The sequence below is a fragment of the Pipistrellus hanaki genome (genome assembly GCF_964339955.1).
Source record: "Pipistrellus hanaki genome assembly, chromosome: 17".
Classification (NCBI taxonomy): domain Eukaryota; kingdom Metazoa; phylum Chordata; class Mammalia; order Chiroptera; family Vespertilionidae; genus Pipistrellus; species Pipistrellus hanaki.
Genome location: NC_140519.1, coordinates 8,108,406 through 8,116,352, shown reverse-complemented (window position 1 = coordinate 8,116,352; position 7,947 = coordinate 8,108,406).

Sequence of the window (7,947 nt, the reverse complement as noted above, 5' to 3'; positions counted from 1 at the left end):
ATTTCTAGCAAAAAGTTACCTATGCACCAAAAAAATATTTAGATGTGCACCAGGGTCACCAGCCCCTAACATTTACTAAGAATGATCTGCCTCTAACTATGTTTTGTGAATAACTGATGCCTTCAGTAGGATTTCAGAGATTCCCCTGAGACTGGTTGCTATATTCTCCTGCCCTCTGGCTCCAAATTATGTGAACTATTTATAACTAGAGGTCCCAGGCATGAAATTTTGTGCAAGGGCCTTGGCCCTTGCAGCCCTGGCTTCATCCTGAGGTCGACCAAAAGGACATCCAGAAGGTCGTTTGGCTGTCCCATCTAATTAGCATATTACACTATTATTGTTATTGTTATTATTATTATTATTATTATTATTATTATAGATTAGCTTACTGTGAGACCTAGTCCTTTCCGTTAATTAGTGACCATCAAGACAAAAACCAAAGACATCCAGATGAGGAGTGGCAGATGCCACATCCCTGAGAGTCAACATTGGAAAACTCTGCTTTGGAGAGTCCTGTTTCTCAAGGCCAGCCCCATGACTACCCCTTTGTCATGACCCCTCCACAGGCATTGGCTCCTCTGTCTCCTTCAGTAGCACATTCCTGTGCATGGCCAGGTGTGCAAAGCAGTTTGGCTATGTCATGTCACCTTTGCTCCACAACTATTCTTTCATCAAATATTTACTGAACACTTCTTCGAGGAGGGCACTGTTCTGGGTTTCGGAGGTACAGTTGGAATCATATATTTGCCTTCATGGGGCTTATCTTCCAGGAGTGAGAGACCAGCAGCAAGAAAACAGACCAACCGAAACCAGTTTGGCTCAGTGGATAGAGTGTCGGCCTGCGGACTGAAAGGTCCCGGGTTCGATTCCGGTCAAGGGCACGTACCTTGGTTGCGGGCACATCCCCAGTAGGGGGTGTGCAAGAGGCAGCCTTTGATGTTTCTCTCTCATCAATGTTTCTAACTCTCTATCCCTCTCAATTCCTCTCTGTGTAAAATCAATAAAATATATTTTTAAAAAGGAAAAAAAAAAAGAAAGAGGCAAGGCAGGGAAATCAAACAAGAGGATTGCCAGGGCTGAGGGTGATTATCTCGTTTAAGGTGGCCCAGGAGTGCTGCTCTGAGAAGGGAGCATTTGATTAGAGACCAGGAAGAATACAATTATCTGGAGTAAGAACAGAACATTCCAGTGGAAGGAAAAAGCATGTGCAAAACACTGAGGCAAGAACAGCAGCAATAAGAAGAGACAGTGCTGTTGGGTACAGAAGGGAAGAAGAGTGTGATAGATGAGGACAGAGTCTGGGTCATGCAAGTCTTATAGGTCACTTGAAGACTCCAACTTCTGCTCTGTATGAGACAGCAAGCTGCTAGAAGCTGTTGAGCTGAATGTGACTTAATCAGTCTGATTTATTGTTTAAGAGTCCATACTTTCAAAATAGGTGGATGATAGACTGTGGGAGCTATGGTGGAGGAGGAAACCAGGCAGGTGGCTTTGCAGAGAGCCTGGTGAAAAGTGAGGGCGGCCTGAGCAATCAGGCAGCGTGAGTAACAGGGAGAAAGGGCTGGTTTTTTAATGCATCTTGAAGGTGAAGCCAGCAGAATGTGTGATGAAACTGGACGTGTGGCATGAGAGGAAGAGATGAGTCAAGCATGACTTCAGCTTTGGGCAGCCACAGCCTCGCCCACTCAGCATCTCACTCCCCTCCCCCAGGAGGTTTATCAAGGTACCTCCCTAGACAAAGACTGTGCTGTCTGTAGGAGGGGTTTGGGTAAGGAATGTGCCACCCCCTATGTATCCCTGGGCTCCTTTTCTCTGCTCCCTGAGCCTGCAAAGGGAGTTGAACAGTCCCTCTGGCAGGAAGACATTCAAAGGGAACTTTTCCTAGAATTGTGAGTAACAGAACGCTACTAAAAATGAAGCCTGGCTTTACAGGGCACATACTGGAAACGGAGGCTATTAATAGGCTCCCGCAGGAATGCTGCCATACCGAAATAGGCTGCGAGGCACTGAGCCTCGCCCAGCAGCATTCACAGGAGGCGAGAAACAGAACTCCGGAGCTTCTGAGCAGAGCATGGAAAGAAAATCATTTCATTGACTTGCCTTAATAATGAAAAAAAAAAAAAAAAAAAGGTCAGCAATCCTGTTTCGATCCTTATCTATGTCCAAACAGCGATGAGCTGGTCTGTGGCTATTTGAAGTAAACCGGAAACTGAAAGCTTATGGGAGAAGCCAAGATAAAAGAATACACTACAGTTTATCCGAGATAGTGATTTTTTTAATATATTTTATTGATTTCTTTAGAGGAAGGAAGAGAGACAGAGAGCCAGAAACATCGATGAGAGAGAAACATCGACCAGCTGCCTTCTGCACACTCCCTACTGGGGATGTGCCCACAACCAACTTACATGCCCTTGACCGGAATCGAACCCGGGACCTTTCAGTCCACAGGCCGATGCTCTATCCACTGAGCCATACTGGTTTTGGCCGAGATAGTGATTTTTAAAGGGCCAGCAGGACATACACACCCTAGATCCTTAGAGCTAGTAAAATGGTTCACCTAAATTAGCAATTAGTAACCACTCCCTATGAGGGTATCTGAACCAAACTCTCCAGGCTCAACTCCTGGCCAAGGCACAAAGATGCTGAGTTAGAAGCTTTCTGGTCCAATTCTGCCTTTGAACAAATAATGTGATTGAATGCTTCAGTTCCCTTCAACCACGTTTACTGGCACCTAGCAGGTCAACACAGTGGATGAACCATGCTCATATGGGACAGCATCTGTGAAACCCAAGGTCCTAGTGGGACAAAGAGAAAATCAGGCAGCAGAAATGAGAGTGCTTGAAAAAATACCCATTTCTCTCCAGTGGCAAAAGGCAAAAATAAAAATCTGAATTCCTAGTGTGTGATTTTCTTTCTTAGCCAATGCGTTGTTGGAAAACTGCAGATATACAATCAAACTGATTCAGTGTAGTGAAGAACACAGCTTAGTAATCTTAGATCTTATTTTGAATACCTGCTTCCAGGTTGGCCTTTGAGAAAATGACATCATCTTTGTGAGCCTCAGTTTGCTCATCCATAAAATAGGCACAACACTCCTCCTTTCACAGTGTTGTGAGAATCCAATGGGACAGCATCCAAAATGGTTGGTCCCCAGTGAGTTACTGCAAATGTTAGTTTGCCTTCCCAGTTGCTAATGCAAGAGAAAAACAGAGTGTAAGCCAAGGGAACTTGCAGAGCCTGGGAATCCAGAAGGAAACCGTTGCAGCGGGCATATTTTCCAAATAGTGTCACTGGACACTGGTCACATATTGGGTATACTGTGAGAAACTGCCCCACTTTCTCTTCCCCCCAGACTGTCTTCGATGCCAACACAGCATTGGAGTAATTCTGCTTAGAATTTGTCCAGTTTCCAAATGAACATAGATGCCTTGTGCTTTTCCCTCATTGAAAGGACTCCCGAGTTCGTCAAAGGGCATTCGCCGAATGCCAGGTCTCAAGAAACCCCACAACACGCTCGGTTTCCTTCATCTCCGCCTGGATTTCACCTGCACATCACACAAAACCTCAACGAGAAAGAGCCTGTGGTTGGATGAACGCTTCTCTTTTTTTTTCGCTTCTTGGAAGGGGTTTGGGAGGAATCTAAGTGTTATTGTAAAATCCCAAACCCACTGAGTGAGCAACAGATGAGGGAAATTGTTCCATATCCCGCCGAGAGGAAATGAGTGGGACTGGGGGGAAGAATGTGTCGCGTGGTGTAAAAGCTCGGTTTTGATTCTGATGCCGAACATCTGTCACACTCTTGTGCGGACCCACCAGCTCGGGCCGACAGCGAGGAGCCCACACTCACACGCCTCCCAGTGCAAACCGAAGCCGGCACCCTCGGCAGCTGTGGGAATGTGGGCAGGAAGCGAAGGACCCTGGAAGAGCGAGTGTAGGAGTACATCCTGTGGGGATAGATAAAAAAATAACGGCCAGGCTGTGGGAACCTCTTCCCAGCAGACACGTGAGCTGGAGGCCATCCCGAGCCAAACTCTGACTCGTTACTTGCTCGATCGGTTTATTTTCCCCCGCAGTGATCCTGCTTAATTTTAGCAAAGAGAAAAAAGGCATAAACCCAGAAAGCATAGGATGGTGTTCTGAAGCTTTCCCTCGCAGAGCTCTTATGGGACGCTGGGCAAAGGGGTCCCAGTCTGGAGCTCAGGACTGGCCGTGGGGCCAGCAGAGCGCAGGCAGCGGCAGTGGGGCCGGATGGCCCTTCCTGCTGGCAGAGGACTCCGGTCAGCAGGCACAGTGGGGAGCTGGCCCGAGGACGGTCCCTCAGGCCCAGGGTGTGTTTTCTATTGCATCAGCCTCCTCAGGGCCAGGGAAGAGGATTCTCCCAGAGTCATCGAGCCAGGAAGCAATTTATCGTTATCAGAGGCCTTATCAGAGTCTGGCGTTTCTCTGAATTTCCAAGAAAACTCCATCATTGCTGGTTGTTTTTTATGTGTGTGTGTGTGTGTGTGTGTGTGTGTGTGTGTGTGTGTTTTGTTTTGTTTTGTTTTTCACCAAGATTTAGAATTAATGCATCTAACCCTGCAAGTTAGAATTTTAAACAATAAAGTGTATCTTGGGTAAAATGTTTTCAGTACTTTTTAGAGGCAGAAACTTCTTTCTGAATCCTTTTAAGGTAGTTATCAAATGGACTTTTGGAGACCATTTTGGCAGCTGGCATGATGAAGGTGTCGGTGATGAGCTGTACACCAGACAGGTGCGTCTCTGCCCTCAGCAGGTGCATGGCCGGGCCCTCCGCCCGGAGCCCACACTCTGCCCTTCCCCGAGGGGGGAGAGAGCCTCATTTCCCCTTTCCTCAAGCCTGCTTTACAACATAGACACTCGGCTTACACTGAGGGAATGTTCATCACATGCTCCATTGAAAGAATGGAATTTACCTAAGAAGATTTGCAAGTTCTCTCTCTTCTCCCTCCTCTTTCCAACCAAGAAACCCTCCACCTCACGACCTTCCCCCTGAGTCTCCTGTGTATGCAGTTCCTTAGGAGGCCAAGTGTTGGAGGCAGCAGCTGTGTCTCAAATTCAAGCCTCAGCTCAGAGACTTCACACTCATGGAGCGTGCTTTGTGCTCATGAAAGTTTCATTTCCGTTTGATCTAGATGTTACAACTAGTTTTTCTTTAAAGAAATGCTCCCTTACTTCCACGACTTCATGGCACCCCTTTCTTCAAAATGTTCCTTCCTTCCTTCCTCGCTTCCTTTCTTCCTTCCTTCCTTCGTGCCACACCCTAGTGCTCCTCAGGGACAGGACGGGGCAGGCCATGCCGGGTGAGGCCCCATGTGAACTTGGGAGTTATTTCTGTGCCGTTGCACCAGAGCCTCTTACAGGGTGGCCTTTCTTCTCCTGCTTCCAGCAGCTGCAGTCAGCATGTCAGTTCTTGCTCTGCCTGCATCCCTCTCTTCCTGTGTGTGTAAGTTTACCTTCTATTGTGGGCCCGCCTGGACCGAGGCAGTCTGCCCAACGAACTCCAACCCACCCTGGGGTTTTACTGGCTCAATGTGAGCATCCACCTGCGTGGCGGTAAATGGAAAGGGGCGGGTAAAGGCCGTTCCCAGAAAACACAAAACGATCACAGGGACGGAGAATTAAAAACGCCTCAGAATTTGGTGCCGACCATCTCGCAGCGCATCTTCTGATTTCACAGATCTGAAGGAGCTACTCTGAAGGTATTAATAAAATGCAGATGTTGGAGAAGTGGACTTAGAATTCTGCTGAACAAATGACCCTACTGGGAAGTCGTTTCCAGTCTCCAGGGACATTCCACAAAGGGCCCAGCTGACGGCCTCATATTGAAACAACATGTCCAAGACACATTCCAGCCAGAAGAACACGGAGCAGGGCCACTCTCACCAAATATAAATCATGAGGCAAAAGGGCAGCTTAACTCCCTCCGCGCTCTCCTCCCGCCTCCCCTGATTCACCCTCTACCTTCCTCCCACCCTCCCCCGCCCCCAAGGAAAACAGACCTTGAAGCACAGACTACCAAGCCAAGCTGACTCAGGCGCCAACAGAGGCCCAGCCCGGCCCAGATGGCAGCCGTTAGGGGAGTTCTCAGCTCTTGGCGCTGTGGCCCCGATGTTTTTGCTTCGCTGCAATTTGTTTCTGATCTTCCCTCAAATCCGTACAACGCTGGGGTCCCCCGGAGAGCTTATACTTTGACCTTGTGACAATTAACACATGAGGCCAAGGAGAAAAAAACAGATAAGAGAAGAAGTCCATTGAGAGGGAGATGGTAGGACAGCGAGGTGGGGTCTGATTACTAAAGTAAATGTGTTGTTTGCGAAATGATTTCCCATCCAATAAAAAGAATGCAGTGTCCTTTCAAGAGACAAATTGCCAAGATGGAAAGAAAGTCCCCTTTCAAAAGCTGCCAGACCTGGTGATGTGTGCTCAGAGAAGGACACAAATGAGCCCAAGTTGAGGCTGAAGACCTTCCCAGGGTGGACAGGGCCTTCCACAGCTCCGTTTGGCTACAGAAATGCCGTGGAGGAGAGGAGGGTACCTGTCCAGACCCTGCCTGCCCTCACCCGGGAGGCAAATCCAAGTTCTAGTCCAGAGCCTGAGGTCTGGATTACGGATTCCCGGGGCCACCAGGTGGCCTCCAAAGTTCTCACTTCTCAGACATGGCACAAGGTGGCAGGGAAGGAGAGCACAGGCAACAGCTGGATGCAGCCCGACATGTCACCAGAAAGCAAGGGACAGTGACATCAAAGTTTACCCAGTGGCGCCCCCACCAGTCCGACTGCAGAAAAGCAGTCATGTCTGGAAATTCACCCAGAGATAAGGACTTGGGAGCAAAGGCACCCAGAGAAGCTTGGTTAATGCCCAGCCTGAACACATGAACGTCAGAGCAGAGTCACCAAAGCCAGGAGCCCTTCCAAGCACAGGCGAGGCCCGGGCCTCTGGTCCCTAGTTTCTGTCCTCCTTTCTCCCCACTCAGTCCCACCCCTCAGTCCGTCATACATGCAGGGCCCAAGGCAGCGACCAGAGATAAGGGATGCCAGATGGGGCATTTGCTTAATTCAGATCTTGGTTTCCTTTTAACTCTCTTTGTTTTTCTTTCAAAGACAGTCCTTATTTAGGGCTCGCTCCAGATCTGAAGTGAGGGGCTGGGGTGACGGGAACCAGCTGACGGTTGCTGTGCTTGTGGTTTGCTGGGAGACCAGGCCTTGCTCCCACGGAGACTCCCGAGGAGGAGAGCTCCAGAGGGCTGGGGGCTGCCCATAAATCAGCCGTCCCAGGAGAAAACAGCCCAGAGCGTGACAGATAGAACATGGTTCTCATCCACAGAGAGGTGTGTGAGCAAACAGAGCAGCAAGGCCAGCTGAAGAGGCGAGTTTTCAAGTTCCAAGTTAGAAAGAAATAGACCACATTATTTCTCCCCCCAGATAATTTATCAGAAAACAAGATGATTATTATCCTTAGCAGGCTGGAAGTTTGGGTTGACTCAGGAAACAAAATGTTCTTTTGATAAAGGACACCGACCGGCTCCTGCTGAGTCCTGCTTTGGGGTCTGTCCACAGTGGAGGGGGCGGAGGTCTGCGTGCACACTCTCCTGGGTCAGGGGGTTCGAAGAGCTGAGGAGAGAAATTTGCTTAAGTTTAGAGAATGAGGTAGGCTCACAGTGGAAGCAGACTCTAGACTGAGATCTGAAATGAATTACCCAATGAATTACCTCCGCCCCCTCCACTGTGGACAGACCCCAATGGTTACAATTACTTTTTAAATTACAATTATTTTTAATATATTGATTTTAGAGAGACAGAGAGGAAGAGAGAGAACCGTCAATTTGGTGTTCCACTTATCTATGCATTCATTGGTTGATTCTTGTTTGTGCCCTGAGCAGGGATCAAACCCACAATCTTAGTATGTCTGGGGAAGCTCTAAACAACTGAG